This window comes from Uranotaenia lowii, chromosome 1 (genome assembly GCF_029784155.1).
Source record: "Uranotaenia lowii strain MFRU-FL chromosome 1, ASM2978415v1, whole genome shotgun sequence".
Classification (NCBI taxonomy): Eukaryota; Metazoa; Arthropoda; class Insecta; order Diptera; family Culicidae; genus Uranotaenia; species Uranotaenia lowii.
Window position 1 is genome coordinate 138,308,815 of NC_073691.1, and position 14,279 is coordinate 138,323,093.

Below are 14,279 nucleotides of genomic sequence, written 5' to 3' on the forward strand. Positions count from 1 at the left end.
AAAAAAGTCTTTTTTCTAACTGGCAGAAACTTGAAAAAAAAAGATATAGGGGAGATAAGGGCATAATGGACACCTTAAAGAGGACGCTTATTTAACAATAGATAACAGCTATAATATGTGAATGACATCATTGTTTCGTGTTTAGACACTAAAATAGTCCATTGCCTTTGTTTGGCGTAAGCCGGAGCCGTATTATGCAACAATCAAAATAATCGATTATGAATGGTATATGAAAAAAAAAATCTCGACCATTAATCGAACTCGAAGCTTCCGATTACCTTTCCGACACTTTACCAATAGGCTAAATCGCCAGATGTAAACTAGTCAAGCTGGAGCTATAATTCATTTCAATTCGATGCTAGAATCTACAGCAGAGAATGCTCATTGTGTCCCGATCAATCGTGCTCTGTTCGCCCCGAGTCAACAAGTTAAAGTAAATTGCGTTTTAAAAAAGATTATAGTGAAAAGTCAAAAATTTATTGATGGTGAAAATTGAGGAAAAATGAGTACATCATGTTACAGTGCGTGCATTATAGATCAAGATGATTTAACGATCATAAGAGCTTATTTTCCGGTACTTAAAACTTATAATACTTTCGTCATTTGAGAACCTAGTTGGTTTTTTTTTAATAATTCCGTTAAGATGATAAGCTACAAAATCATTGGTTTTTCAAGGAATAACTAGCTTTTTTCATAAAATAAGTTGATATATTATTGAATCTATGATATTTTTATCACATTGAAAGCCGCGACAAATAAACAACGAGCAATTCCAGAGATTCGCTGAGCCATATTTCAACATAAAATGAATTAAATGTGCAGATTTCGAATTCTTGAGCTTATTGAAGAGTTGTATTTAATTTCTTATAATATTATTTTAAATTCAATTGATTATTTCAGAGTGGTTGTACCCAGGGTAACGAAAAGTGTAAAGTCAAAGTTGATATACCTCATATTTGGTCTTCAATACGTTGAAATTCTATAGTTTTCTTAATTAAATTGGCCACCCTCTCAGTCTCGCCATTATTTATTCTTCACTTTTGGTTGGGATTGAATTAAATTGAACAGGACGGAAAAAAATCATCAAAGTTCCTTGATCCTCTTGAAAATATAGATATAGTTATAAATCATTGAACAACATTTTTTTCGGAAATTTTCAAAAAAAACAGCTGAGGTTTTTAAAACCAAGCATTATTATTATTTCAAAGTAAGTAGAATTGTATAGCTTTTCATTTTAAGAAAAGTCATATTTTTTTCTAAATTTCTCTAATGATTTCGAATATTCCTCCTATTTCACCTATCCAGCCAAATTTATAACATTCGGTTTAGCTTAGTAAATATTCTTAGGCATTGTTTTGTGCAACATAATTTAAAGAATCTCATAAAAACATGGAGGTTTTCAATGCTTGAGTCAATTTGTTACTCATGCAATGGGTCGCGATGCATAGCAGAAAAAATAGAACCGTTCACACTGATCTCGTTAACGGCACATTTTTATTCAAGCGCCGTAGTGTGATAGAGCAAATATCCCTCAGCAGCAAGGGAGCTGATTGTCGCGCAGCGAGCGGGCTCCATTCATAGCACAGCAAGGCAGAAACACTCCCTCACGTTAACTAGTGTTAATGGTTATGTCATCCGTGGATCTTCTTAGCGCCAGCCGGTCCTTTAGTTGTTGTTGTTTTTGTTGATCCCCAGCATCTGTTGATGGGCAACAGTCCGTCGTCTTCTTCTGTTGCAGGCAGATGGGGGATGCTGCCGATGATGATTATTTCTATACCATGGTACAAGATTCTGTGATTTGCTTTGTCTCGACCAAGTCTGGAGAAGCTTCTTGACCGCACTTGGCTGTCGCTGTTCTAGCAGTTAGGACGAAAAGAAAGCCAGCAGCGGTTATGTTCTCCCACTTCTATGGAGGAAAACAATTACTTTCGGTTGTTCCGGGGCAAATCAGAACCATTGGCGGTCCGGGAGCAGGGCAGTCCTCAGGAACCCTCCATCATTGAGGGCTACAGAGTGGGCGATAATGAAAATGACACTCGCATAATGAGTCCGGTGCCATGAGGCTCATTAAAAATTAACCCTCAACGCCATTAAGTAGAAGAAGCGCACCCGGGACGGCTGATCCTTGGAGATGCTGGTCGCGGTTGGACTAGATGGTTAGAACCAAAGTGTTTCCAATGGTCGGCCAACATGGCGGAACAGAATCCTAGAAGATGCTAATCTGCTGTCATTTTTCTTTGCAATGTCGCCCGTTCCGGGATGTTGAGCTTGGCCAACGATACGATGAGTCAAGTGTTTCTGTTATAGAGACCTTCCCTGCCCTAAGTAGGACAACTTAACATAATAATCGGATGAATTGTAAATAAAGATGTCCGAAAAAAAAATCGAGATCGGCAGAGATGTGTTAATTTCGTGGAGAATGTAAGCGTTTTTTTCGCGATTAACGAAGCAATACTTAGTGCCGAGTGGCATTAAGTGTTAATAGTAATATTGAGAAACATGACCTTTGTTACAATATTTATACAGACTGTTCAAGAGGTAAGTAAAGCTTTAGACGGTACAAAAACTCTGTGACCACTTTTTAAAATCGAAAACGAATTTTCAAATGATTCAAAGCTTGACAATCATTCCGATATTAAGGGGGGGTAGGGTCTAACGGGTATAAAAAAACACCATTTTTAAGATTTTTTTCTGGAGCTATCGTTCAAACAAATGTATTCAAATTTTTTGCATTATACAAAGCATTGTTAAAAGAACATTTAGTAATTTTTTCGTAGAAAAATATAGAAAAATGAGCCGGTGACGGAGCACTTTCGAGGATGCCTTTTAGAAAACAGGATTTGCGGTGGACACTGTATCTCAGCACAGAATCATCTGATGTCAAAAAATCAGAGCAAAATATTTTTAATAGATGTTTTTCTGGGCCCCAACGTTTTTATTTAACTTAAAAATATTTTTATGAAATTTTTGTGGCTGTTTAAAGTAAAAACTACGATTTTTCACTTAAAAATCCGCCATTTTTCACCTGTAAAATCTCCCCAAAATAAAAAAATCAAAAAAGAAAAACGTTGGGGTCTGGTATTTTATATATAGAAAATATGTTCCAAATTTGAAAAGAATCGGATAAGTAGTTTTCAAATGACGATGACCACGGACTTTAAAAATGTGCTTTCGAGAAAAACGCGTTTGAAGTTTCTACTCTTGCTTTCTTGCAGTATTAGATAGGAGGAGATAAAGGCCTATAACTTCTACAGTTTTGCTTCAATTGACTTGAAAATTTGACACAACATTCTTGAAATGTTTTACAATAAGAAAATAAAAAAATAAAAAAAATCGATTTTTTGAAAATGTTAGACCCTACCCCCCCCCCCCCCCCTAAAACACTTAAAGGCCTAACATCTTTTTCACTTTTTGGAAAGCCCAACATGGCAAAAATTAGTAAAAAATTAATAAAACTGCAAGTCACATTATTCCGTTTATATAAGGTGTTCTTATATACAGAGTGGTAAAACCGTATCACTTAAAGGGTGATACGGTCAAAATTTGGTCAATATCAACTTGACGTATTTCTTTCAATTTTGCATTTAAAAAACCTGAACACCCTTCATTTTAAAGGTATGTGTGAGTGTGTGTGTAGAATGTTGCCCCTATTTTGATTTTGGAATTCAATCTTCAGTTGTCAAAATGCCGTCCAAGGAAGAAGAGCAGCGTATCCAAATTTTGCTCACGCATCGTGAAAATCCGAGCTACTCGCACGCAAAGCTGGCAAAATCGTTACAAATGTAGTTAAAGTGTTTTGGAAACTTTTGTCGACAGCCAGGAAGTCTGGATCGGGGGGAAATCGAAAACCGGAAGCCGCTGAGACGACAAAGAAAGTTTCCGGTAGTTTCAAGCAAAACCCTAACCTCTCTCTCCGAGATGCCGCAAATAAGCTAGGTGTATCGTCTACAACCGTGCATCGAGCCAAAAAACGAGCCGGACTATCGACTTACAAGAAGGTAGTGACTTCATATCGCGATGATAAACAAAATACGACGGCCAAAGCGCGATCCCGGAGGCTGTACACGACAATGCTGACGAAGTTTGACTGCGTGGTAATGGACGACGAAACCTACGTCAAAGCCGACAACAAGCAGATTCCGGGACAGGAGTTTTATGCGACAAAAGGAAGGGGAAAGGTAGCAGATATTTTCAAGCACATGAAACTGTCAAAGCTCGCGAAGAAATATCTGGTTTGACAAGCCATCTGTATCTGTGGCTTGAAAAGCAGCATTTTCATAGCTTCCGGGACTGTCAATCAAGAAATTTACGTGAAAGAGTGTTTGAATAAACGCTGCTAATTTTCCTGAAGGAACACGGTTGTTCCGTACTGTTTTGGCCAGATTTGGCATCTTGCCATTACGGTTAAAAGGCCATGGAGTGGTATGCCGCCAATAACGTGCAGGTGGTTCTCAAGGACAAGAACCCTCCTAACACGCCAGAGCTCCGCCCAATTGAGACATACTGGGCTATTGTCAAGCGGAACCTAAAGAGACCAAAAAACTGTTAAGGACGAGCAGCAGTTCAAGGCAACCTGGCTTTCTGCGGCGAAGAAGGTGGACAAGGTGGCTGTACAAAATCTGATGGCAGGGGTTAAGCGTAAGGCCCGGCAATTCGGATTTGGAAAAGCTGAAGCCTAGCTGAATATTTTTCCTAAATTTTATATTAATTTAACTTGAAAAAGAAATTTAATTTGATTTATTAAATAAACGATTTCACCGATTTACACGCGTTTTCCCTTGACCAAATTTTGACCGTATCACTTATTGCAAATACATGAAATATTTTTAAGGGATATTTTGTTCCATCATCATACGAATCTTTCGTGTTGTTAAAGTGTCTTTAGGTGTTTATTTTATATTTTGCTTTTTTCACTACAAGTACTGGTAACGGAAATTCAAAACGGTTTCTTGAACAAAATTAACGGCATCAAGTTCAGTAAATATGACTTCTTTGATTTGCTTTGAAAGTGTCCAAAAAGTAGTTGCGTGTCAACTGAATTCCATAAAAAATCATCGGGGTATATTTATTCCTGGCATATTAACCCAACCTTCGGGAAGTGGTCATATCACCTCTTGTCTCACAACCAGTCTTCACGGTACAACTTGGGTGCGAAGTGCACGCAAGTTTTTGTACTTACTAGCACACAACTTTTGAGGCGCAAGTTCAACACGCACCCATTTAAACTCACCGCACTCAAAGTGTAGGGTGCAAGTTCGAGCTCGTGTTCGAACTCGGGTGCGAACCCGTGTGCGCGCATCCATGTTCAAAATTCAGGAAACGGAATCAAATGCAGAAAATGTAAGCGCATCTTTTTTGTTTCAATTCCAATCGTGATGCTGTCTTCGGGTAATATGTTTGTCTTGATTTAGGCTTTTAAAATGATTTAAAAAAAATCAATCGGCTAGTGGATAAAATAGTTATTTATGAAAAATCTGTTTTTTGTGCATCTCCCGAGCACAATATTTCGTAATCCCTTTCACGCTTGAGGCTCAATTGCAACTCCTTCCGATGGTCAGATTTTGCTTAATTAGGCTTGTGAACTTCTGGTTAGGAAATGGAATTACAGTCTTCGAGTGAAATATTTTTCTAAATTCAGGCTTTAAGAAAATTATTCATTAAAGCAACAGGCCAGTGAAGAAAAAAGTATTTAAAGAAAAACCAGTATTTTTTGTTCCTCTCGAGCAAAATACCTCAAAATCCCATTCACGTTTGAGACTCAAGCAGTCCTCCCCATGGTCAGATCAATCTGAAATTTGGCATTTGACCTTCTAGTACACTAACTTTGACTTGGAGCGAGTGAGATTTACCACCGTGGTTCGCCAAATTATTCAAATATGCAAAAATTACTGTTATGGTAAAGTAACCATAATTTTTTTCACTTTTCAAGCGATTTTGATAAACAATCACTTGAAATCTTTATTTCGAATTGATATTTAAGAACAAAAGAAAATTGGATTTTTAACATATTACCTTCGAGTCTGAAACTAAAGCTGAAACAAAATTTTCTCTATAAAAATGCGATTTTTATATTTTTAAACTATCATAAAGTCACTAATATCAACAATATGTACTGTTAATCATACTCAAAAATAAAGTTTGTATGATCGATAGAAAATTTATTCACCTTTAATATACAAATAAGAGATTTCGAATTCACGTCATGCTTTCAGAGATATTTGAATTTCAGTACAAGTACTTTTTAATTTTTTTTTCAAAATATCATATTTCGAGCATAACTTAAAAACTGTTCTACTGAGATTTTTTTAAATTTCATACTCCGATTCATAGCCCGATATCTAGTACGGCATGTTATGATTTTTTGAGAATGATGAACATAATCTTTCTATGAAGTAATTGTGTAAAAAACAATTAAATAAATAGATGATGCGAAATACAATTGTGAAACAATTTACTGTCCCGGTATTAACAGGGCTCATATAACGAATTAATTGTAGAACAAATAAAAGAAATTATATAAAATTCTCAATTTGATAGGTGTACAATAAAATGAGGCATTAAATTTTTTCAACATCTTACCAGTGGAAAGCTACCACTACAAATCTTCCAAATTATTATGAGTATTATTTTTTCCCATTTTTGCCAGTTTCATAGTCAAAATATTTGTTGTCATTTCTAACCTTTCAACATTGTTCGGGTCAATATGATAAGATCTAGTATGTTCATTCAAAACGATAATCAAATTAACTACAGAAAATTAAAATTTTATTCAAAAAAATCGGCTCATAGAGAAATGAAATACAGCTAACCAAAGCCAAAATTAGATGTCGTTTTTAAAGTACCTAAGACTTTTTCTCTAGTGGAAGATCCGAAATAGCGGTCAAAACTTTCATTGGATTCCAACAAATCTAAACATCGTCGGATGGATGTATTCTTGACAATTCCAAACATCAATGAAACATTTAAATACAGCAAAGCTGTCAGAAGGTATTTAAAAAAAAATATAATTGTTTTTTATTTTTACTATTTTCTGTCTGAACCAGTTTCTAAAAAGCTGGTAATACATATCGACCAAATTTTGAAATATTGAGTAGCTTGAATAAATAATCTACACAATAATGTAATATCATAAAAATCAGATACAGACCCCGTTCGTTTTTGGCAACATTCGATTTTGGCAACATTCGATTTTGGCAACATCCGATTTTGGCACATGTGCCAAAATCGAATGGTTCTTAGAAACAACATTACCTTTTAGTTTGCGTTATAACCGGACCAATTTAATTTAGACAAACCCTATAAATTCGTTTTTATGTTCTGAAATGGTGATAAAATGCAACAATAAAAATAAAAGTTTTTATAAAAATTTATAAAGTACTCAAAAATGACAAAAAGATGAAAAATTCAAAAAGTTAAAAAACAAATTCAATCAAAAGACTGAAAATGACCAAAAATATCATAAAATGATGAAGAATGACAAAAACATTGAATATAACAAATGCAAATAAACATTATAAACAAAACAAGAAAAGTGCAAAATGTATCAAAAAACATGATGAAAAAAAAATTAAAAATGACTACAAATGGTCGGAAATTGACTAAAAATAACGTTTTCGGTACTAAAAATAGTTATTTTGTAAAAATAATTTAAAGAAACTAGAGGAAAAAAAACCGTTCGATTTTGGCAACATCCGATTTTGGCAACACAAAATGTACGGGCGTGTTGCCAAAATCGAACGGGGTCTGTAACATATACGGCCAGGGGCACGCCATCATTTGCCATTTAAGCATGTGCTTATGTTTGCCATTTGTGATATTTTTGCCATTTTCTTCTTTTTTGTCACTAGAGCCATTTTTTATATTTTTGTCATTGTTGACATTTTGAATATTTGACCGTTTTTCCATTTGTGTCAATTGGATCTTTTTTATAATTTTAAATCATTCAAATTATGTAAAATTTTACATGTTTTCTACTCGCCATGCGATTATTTATCAATTTTATGTTTGCATTTTTTAATGCCTCATAGATATAAACATTGTTTCATGAGATTTGCGGAGCGAGAGTTGAAACGGCAATTCCCAAATGTTTCATAAAATCATCAACCGGTGATTTTATGAAATACTAGCTGATCCCGTACGAACTTCGTTTCGCTTTAAATCATGGGTACGTCAAAATTAGTTTAGAAAATGAATTCGAAACATTCTTTCGACAGTTTTGGGGAAAAAATTCAACAGTGTTTAAATTTGCTACTATTACTATTACTTGAAATTCAAATTAAACGGTTGATTGGCTTTTTATTAAAATTTATGTGAGACCTTTGCTTGACCTTCACAACTAAATTGGTATCAATTAACTGCCTCCAACAAAATTATTGCACAAAACACTGAACTTTCAATGAAACCCTCTTTTTCTGTCCCGTGGCCCAAAATTCGATAATGGAAACCAACTTTACGTTCCTCAAAACTCCCTTGTGCCATTTTTTCTTTTCAAATTATGTGTAAAATAACGTCAGGAACTTGAAAACAGTGAACAGTGAATATAGACGCCCTTTTCGCCGACCCTTGACACGGAACATGCTACCTGGAGTCAATTGCTCATAGTTTATAACCCTCATCTGAACATTTTCATCTCAATCCGATGCATGATCACGACAATATCGCGAAAACAGTGAGCAACTGACATGGACGGCCTTTTTTTTGACCACGATTCAAAACTTGACACCTGAAATCAATTATTTTTTCTGTTAAACTCCCATACGTCAATTTTCATTACAATTCTATGCTCAATCAAGAGAATATCGTAAAAATAGTGAACAGATAATAACCCCTTTTGCCGACCCCTGAGTGAAGATTTGAAACCTGAAAGCAAAAGAGCGTCCCTCAAAACTCCTATGCGGAAATTTTCATCTCAATCCAATGTAGAATAACGTCAAAATCGCAAAAACATTAATCAGTGAATATGGACGACCCCTTTGGCCGACCCCTGACCCTAAATTTGATAACTGTAATCGATTGTTCGTCCCTCAAAACACTCATGTGCAAATTTTCATCACAATCCAATGTAAAATAAAGCCAATATCGCAAAACATTAATCAGTGGATATGGACGACCCCTATTGCCGACCCCTAACCCTAAATTTGATAACTGTAATGGGTTGCTCGTCTCTCAAAACACTCATGTGCAAATTTTCATCACAATCCGATGTACAATAACGCCAATATCGCAAAAACATTAATCAGTGAATATGGACGACCCCTTTGGCCGACCCCTGACCCTAAATGTGATAACTGTAATCGATTGTTCGTCTCTCAAAACACTCATGTGCAAATTTTCATCACAATCCAATGTAAAATAAAGCCAATATCGCAAAAACATTAATCAGTTGATATGGACGACCCCTTTGGCCGACCCCTGACCCTAAATTTGATAACTGTAATCGATTGTTCGTCTCTCAAAACACTCATGTGCAAATTCTCATCACAATCCGGTGTACAATAACGCCAATATCGCAAAAACATTAATCAGTTGATATGGACGACCCCTTTGGCCGACCCCTGAACCTTAATTTGATAACTGCAATCGATTGTTCGTCTTTCAAAATACTCAAGTGCAAATTTTCAACACGATCCGACAAAAAATAACGTCAATATCGCGAAAACCATATTTGTGTTGTATGGACGACCCCCTTCAGAAGGGGTCATCCAAAAGTCTGAAAACATTTTTCATCCTTCCTGGACCTAATGAGTATCCATGCCAAATTTCAGAACTCTAGCTCTTAAGACGGCTGAGTCTATAGAGGACAAACAAACAAACAAACAAACAAACAAACAAACATACAGATAATTGCTTTTTATATAGGTATATAGATTTGGGAATCTTTGGGAACTATCAGGTACTATCGGCTTCTGAGAAATTTTGGGGGCTAAACACTAGCGCCAAAATAAAAATGACGAGTAGGGCTTTAACCATTAATTAGAAAATTTTAACAGCATGCTTTGAAGTTTTTGTTTACACCACAATCGATTGGAGCTTCGAAATCAAATGTTTTCAAATCTTTGTCTTCACAATTTGGACGAAGAGCTGGAAGCGGAACCAGTGGGATGGGCCTAGTAGAATTGTGAAGAAATCATCGGCTTGTAAGTATTTTGTTAAATGAAAGTTGGATGAATTTCGATAAACTAACCAAATGTTAATACTCTTTCAGGTTTGCTCAAAATAACACCCACTTCTCAGAAAATGATGATACTGGTGAAAACCAAATCTTTGCCAAGGCAGTGACTATTCGAGACGACGATGACGAAGATGCATTCAAATCTTGTCATGACAACGTGCATCCACGATTTCGAAGCGTACCCTGCCGATCTCGTTGCCCCTTGCGAACGCATAGGCACTGGCGAAACGCTAAAGTCGGTGTCGTTCCCCGAAGAGGATGAAGTACTAAAAATTGATCCAAATTCGGACGAAATGTTGTCACCAAACAAACCGTCGGGAGACAAGGCTAATCCTCGACCACAATTCCACCACCGGCGTGCACGAAACTAATGATCAGAAGTAACAAAGCCAGTTTAAAAATGTGTGTCCGATAATAAAGCCTTTAGAAATTTAATTTCTTTTCTGTTGAATTTATATGTGAGTACGTTCCTTTAAATGGTGGGAAAAGTCTTTAACAGTTGGCATATCAAAATTGAAGATTGAATATTTTAATTTTTCATATTTCATTCATATTCGATTTTTCATATTCGTACAGAGCAGCTGCAGTTCGTCATCACATCCAAATAGGATAATGTTCGGACCACGGTTTTTTAACACATGATGCAAGAATGTGTTTTCAAGCTTGAATGCAAGTTGGAAGCTTGAAGACTTTTTCGCTGGTGGCAGCACCGTAAACAAAAAGTTGATGTCCCAGACTACTTGTTTGAAAAACTATTCAGCCGCGTATCTTGATAGAATAGAATATCTTTGCTTCCACTAAACTAACTGCAAAACGATATCTGCGTTGGATTACCACTGGTGGGGTCCAAACGCAGATCGAATTGCAGGAGAACTGTTCACGACGACGAGCAAAACGAAACTGAAACCGAGCCGCTGGCGACCCGTTGTTTTTATACTTTTCGTAGACATGGAAAATCAAAACTCATCAAGAGGCGGGGCATCCGTGTTTTCTTTCTTTTTCTCTTTTTTTGTTTTGGCTTGGTGATGACGTCATAATCCTTTAGATAGGATGTCTTTGAAAGAGGCGTTTTTCGTGACGCGAGATCCGTTCGCTAATTTCAATTTGCCCCCCTATAGTGTTGCCGTAAGACGTACTTCTACGTCAAAAAAAGTAATAAGATTCCAATATAGAAATAACAAAAACAAAATAACATGACTTTTTGGTATTTTATTTGTGATATAGCTCAGTTGACAGAACACTTGCCAGCTGTACCGATGTTCATGAGTTCGAGCCCAGATTAAACATCGAATATATTAATTTCGGATAAGTTTTTTAATGACTGCCAACTGCATTGTAAAAGTTAAGTCCCGAAAGACTCAGAGATGTTATAACGAAAATATTCAATTGAAACTAAGAAGTTGGTCTCAGGTAATTTTAACTGTAACTTTGTAATCTTAAAACAAATCTGATAATTTCAATGACAGTTGTTATACTGCAGAACTATTAAAAAAACGAGCATTAGAAATCGCTTACCATGATACACGTTGTTTCATTTCTTCTATTATAAAATATTTCAAAATATTTTCATAGTAACTGAAGCCTCTTAAATTGTCCACACTGTGTCAACGGTGTCCATATTTTTTATTGTAATCAGCCATTTTTATTTTGATTGGTCTAAATTTGTATTTTGTTTTTATTTAACCTTCCTCCGCTCAAAATTTAGAATCTATCAAAAATGTTGAGTTCATTCCTTGTCATTCTCGCTCTCTAACCGCATCATTGTATCGGTCCATTAATTTTATCATTATTTGTTCAGACACCGGAATATGCTGCCCTTCATTTACACCTTTTGTGTTTAAATTTCCCTTTAATTGAAAAACACCAACCAGCCAAAAACTTTCCTGGCCACGTTATATTTGGTCGAGTTCCGAGAAGCACCACTTTGTCCTGATCCTACAGCAAAAGCCAAAGCATGGCAGATACCTACACCATTTGCGTACATATATCTTTCTGACTACAACTGGGATACCAAAACTCGGTCAGTAGCTGCAAATTTGAGCTTTAAAAGAGAAGAGGAAAAAACCAAAAACTCCGAAAGCAACGATTTTGTAATTTGCATATTTTTCAGTCTGGGCTGCGGGCGCTTTTTCACACTCTAGGTCCTCGACTACACTTGATGGCCGTGATGGTTTGGTTCGGTTGGGCAGAAAATCCCACAGTGGGATATGTCTGGAGCTCAGACCAAACTAACTAGAAAGCTTGTCACGTTCTCGTCATTTACTGTCCGGGGAGAAGCTTGAGCTCTGGTAACGTTACGCGTAGTGACGACTTCCGATTCCGATGGTTGTGGTCGCAAGCACCTTGGGATTAGGTTTCCGGGATTATATTGAAAGTGGCATGAGCGCATCATTTGATGGTACATCTTGGTAGACCAAATTTAACATCAACGCTTTAGCATGAATTAAAATATACTTTGTTGCTACCGACGATCCTCGCAACTAGTTAACTAATGTATACGTTAAATCTAGAATGTAAGGTATATATTTCAAATTTCCGATTATTCGAAAGTACCCTTAAATCCACCCGGCTACAAACCATATGTCCAACATTTATGAAATCATCCTTTTCTCAAAAATAAGCTGATTCGAGCTGATTGAGGCTGGAAGTTGGGGTAAGACTGAATGTAAAAAAAAATAATTCAGAAAAATTGGTTGGATATAACATTATTTCAACAGAACAGACGAACCAACTTCAACAAAAAGTCTTCAAAAAATTGTGTAAAATTTCAAATGCTGACATCTTAAAAAAATACGTTAAAAATTGACTTGAAACAGTGCCATCTATTGCACCGTTCAAAAGTTACAACTCAAATTTTCAAGAGCCCAGTTTTCGAAAAGGGTAATTTTATATGCACTTAATAATGAAACTAATGCCGCTAAAAAATAGTCGAATTCAATTTAATCCTAGATATATGTAATAAGAGTTACTTTTGGCTGGACAGATTTTTACTTCTTTCAATTTTACAATACAGAGACAGTCAAAATAACTAACAGTTTTCTAATAAGTTTTTGCATTTCTTGAACGGTTATCGTCAGAAGACGAAGTGTCATAAGAAGTCAATTATGAACATTCTTGACAATCAGTCTTATCCATCAGATCTGATTCTAGATATCTCAAAGCAGGTTACTTTCGAGTATCGCTTTTGCATCCCATTGTTCAAAATTTAGTATTTTTAGCTTGAAGAAATTCTCAATTGACTTTTAAAATATTTTTCCAATATGCAAACTTTAACAGCAATTTTCTTGAAACATTCTAAACAGTTCCTACAACCTGTTAAAACTGATTAAAATTTTGTTTTTTTTTTTCTCAGTTTGGTTTTGATTGTTCTCTTTGATGTGTTTTGAGACATCTGGTGGCTCAACAAAAAAAAATAAAAATTGGTTCAAAACGGTCGTTAGCAATGTTACACAAGTTCCGTAGGCTAGCTTGTACGTCTGTTCTCTGTGCTAACATGTTCTAGAAAAAAAAAATTATGTGAATTGATATTTTTAGTTGAAATCATGATAGTAACATACTTTATTCTTATACAACTAACTAGCTGATTTTACCCGGCCTGCTCGGGTTCGCATACAATATAACTCAAAATGAGTCGTTTGACTTTTCAAAATTTTGAAAGCTTTATATTCATCATAATCAAAAAATTTGGTGCATGTTTAGCCATGTAAAGTTTGTTAGTCTTTTTAAAGTTTTTATTGAGATTATTCTCTGTGTTTATCGTTTTCATATTTAAGAAAAACTTATAGGTGTGAGTTTTAATTTAAAGACATTCAAAATAAATTCCCTTGAATGCTTATTCATCCTATCACGAAAAACATATTTTTCACCCACCATTTTCAAGGAAGCTTGAATGGATTTGGCCTTATTTTTTTATCTTCAAATGGTAATTTTTCTTATATCTTTCCTTTCCCTCATCTAATAAAAATTTCTTTCGGAGTTCATCCCCCTTTTCAAAATTGACGATCTCCCTGTACAATGGTATATTCAAGTTTCTGTGCTTAGAAATTTCTTAAAAGACTTCCGAATCTGAGTTTATGAGTACTTTTCCTTAAATGCTGAAAGTTCCACA

General features: G+C 35.5%; 1 protein-coding gene and 1 long non-coding RNA gene across 4 annotated transcripts in view; both read left to right on the forward strand.

Annotated features, from left to right (window-relative positions):
- LOC129740259 (dopamine receptor 1) overlaps positions 1-14,279 on the forward strand; it is a 708,993-nt gene that overhangs the window by 305,050 nt on the left and 389,664 nt on the right. The gene's annotated exons all lie outside the window — the stretch shown is intronic.
- On the forward strand, positions 10,014-10,606 carry LOC129740264 (uncharacterized). The gene is made up of 2 exons (XR_008736179.1): positions 10,014-10,136; positions 10,205-10,606. It is a non-coding gene; the product is annotated as an uncharacterized LOC129740264 (long non-coding RNA).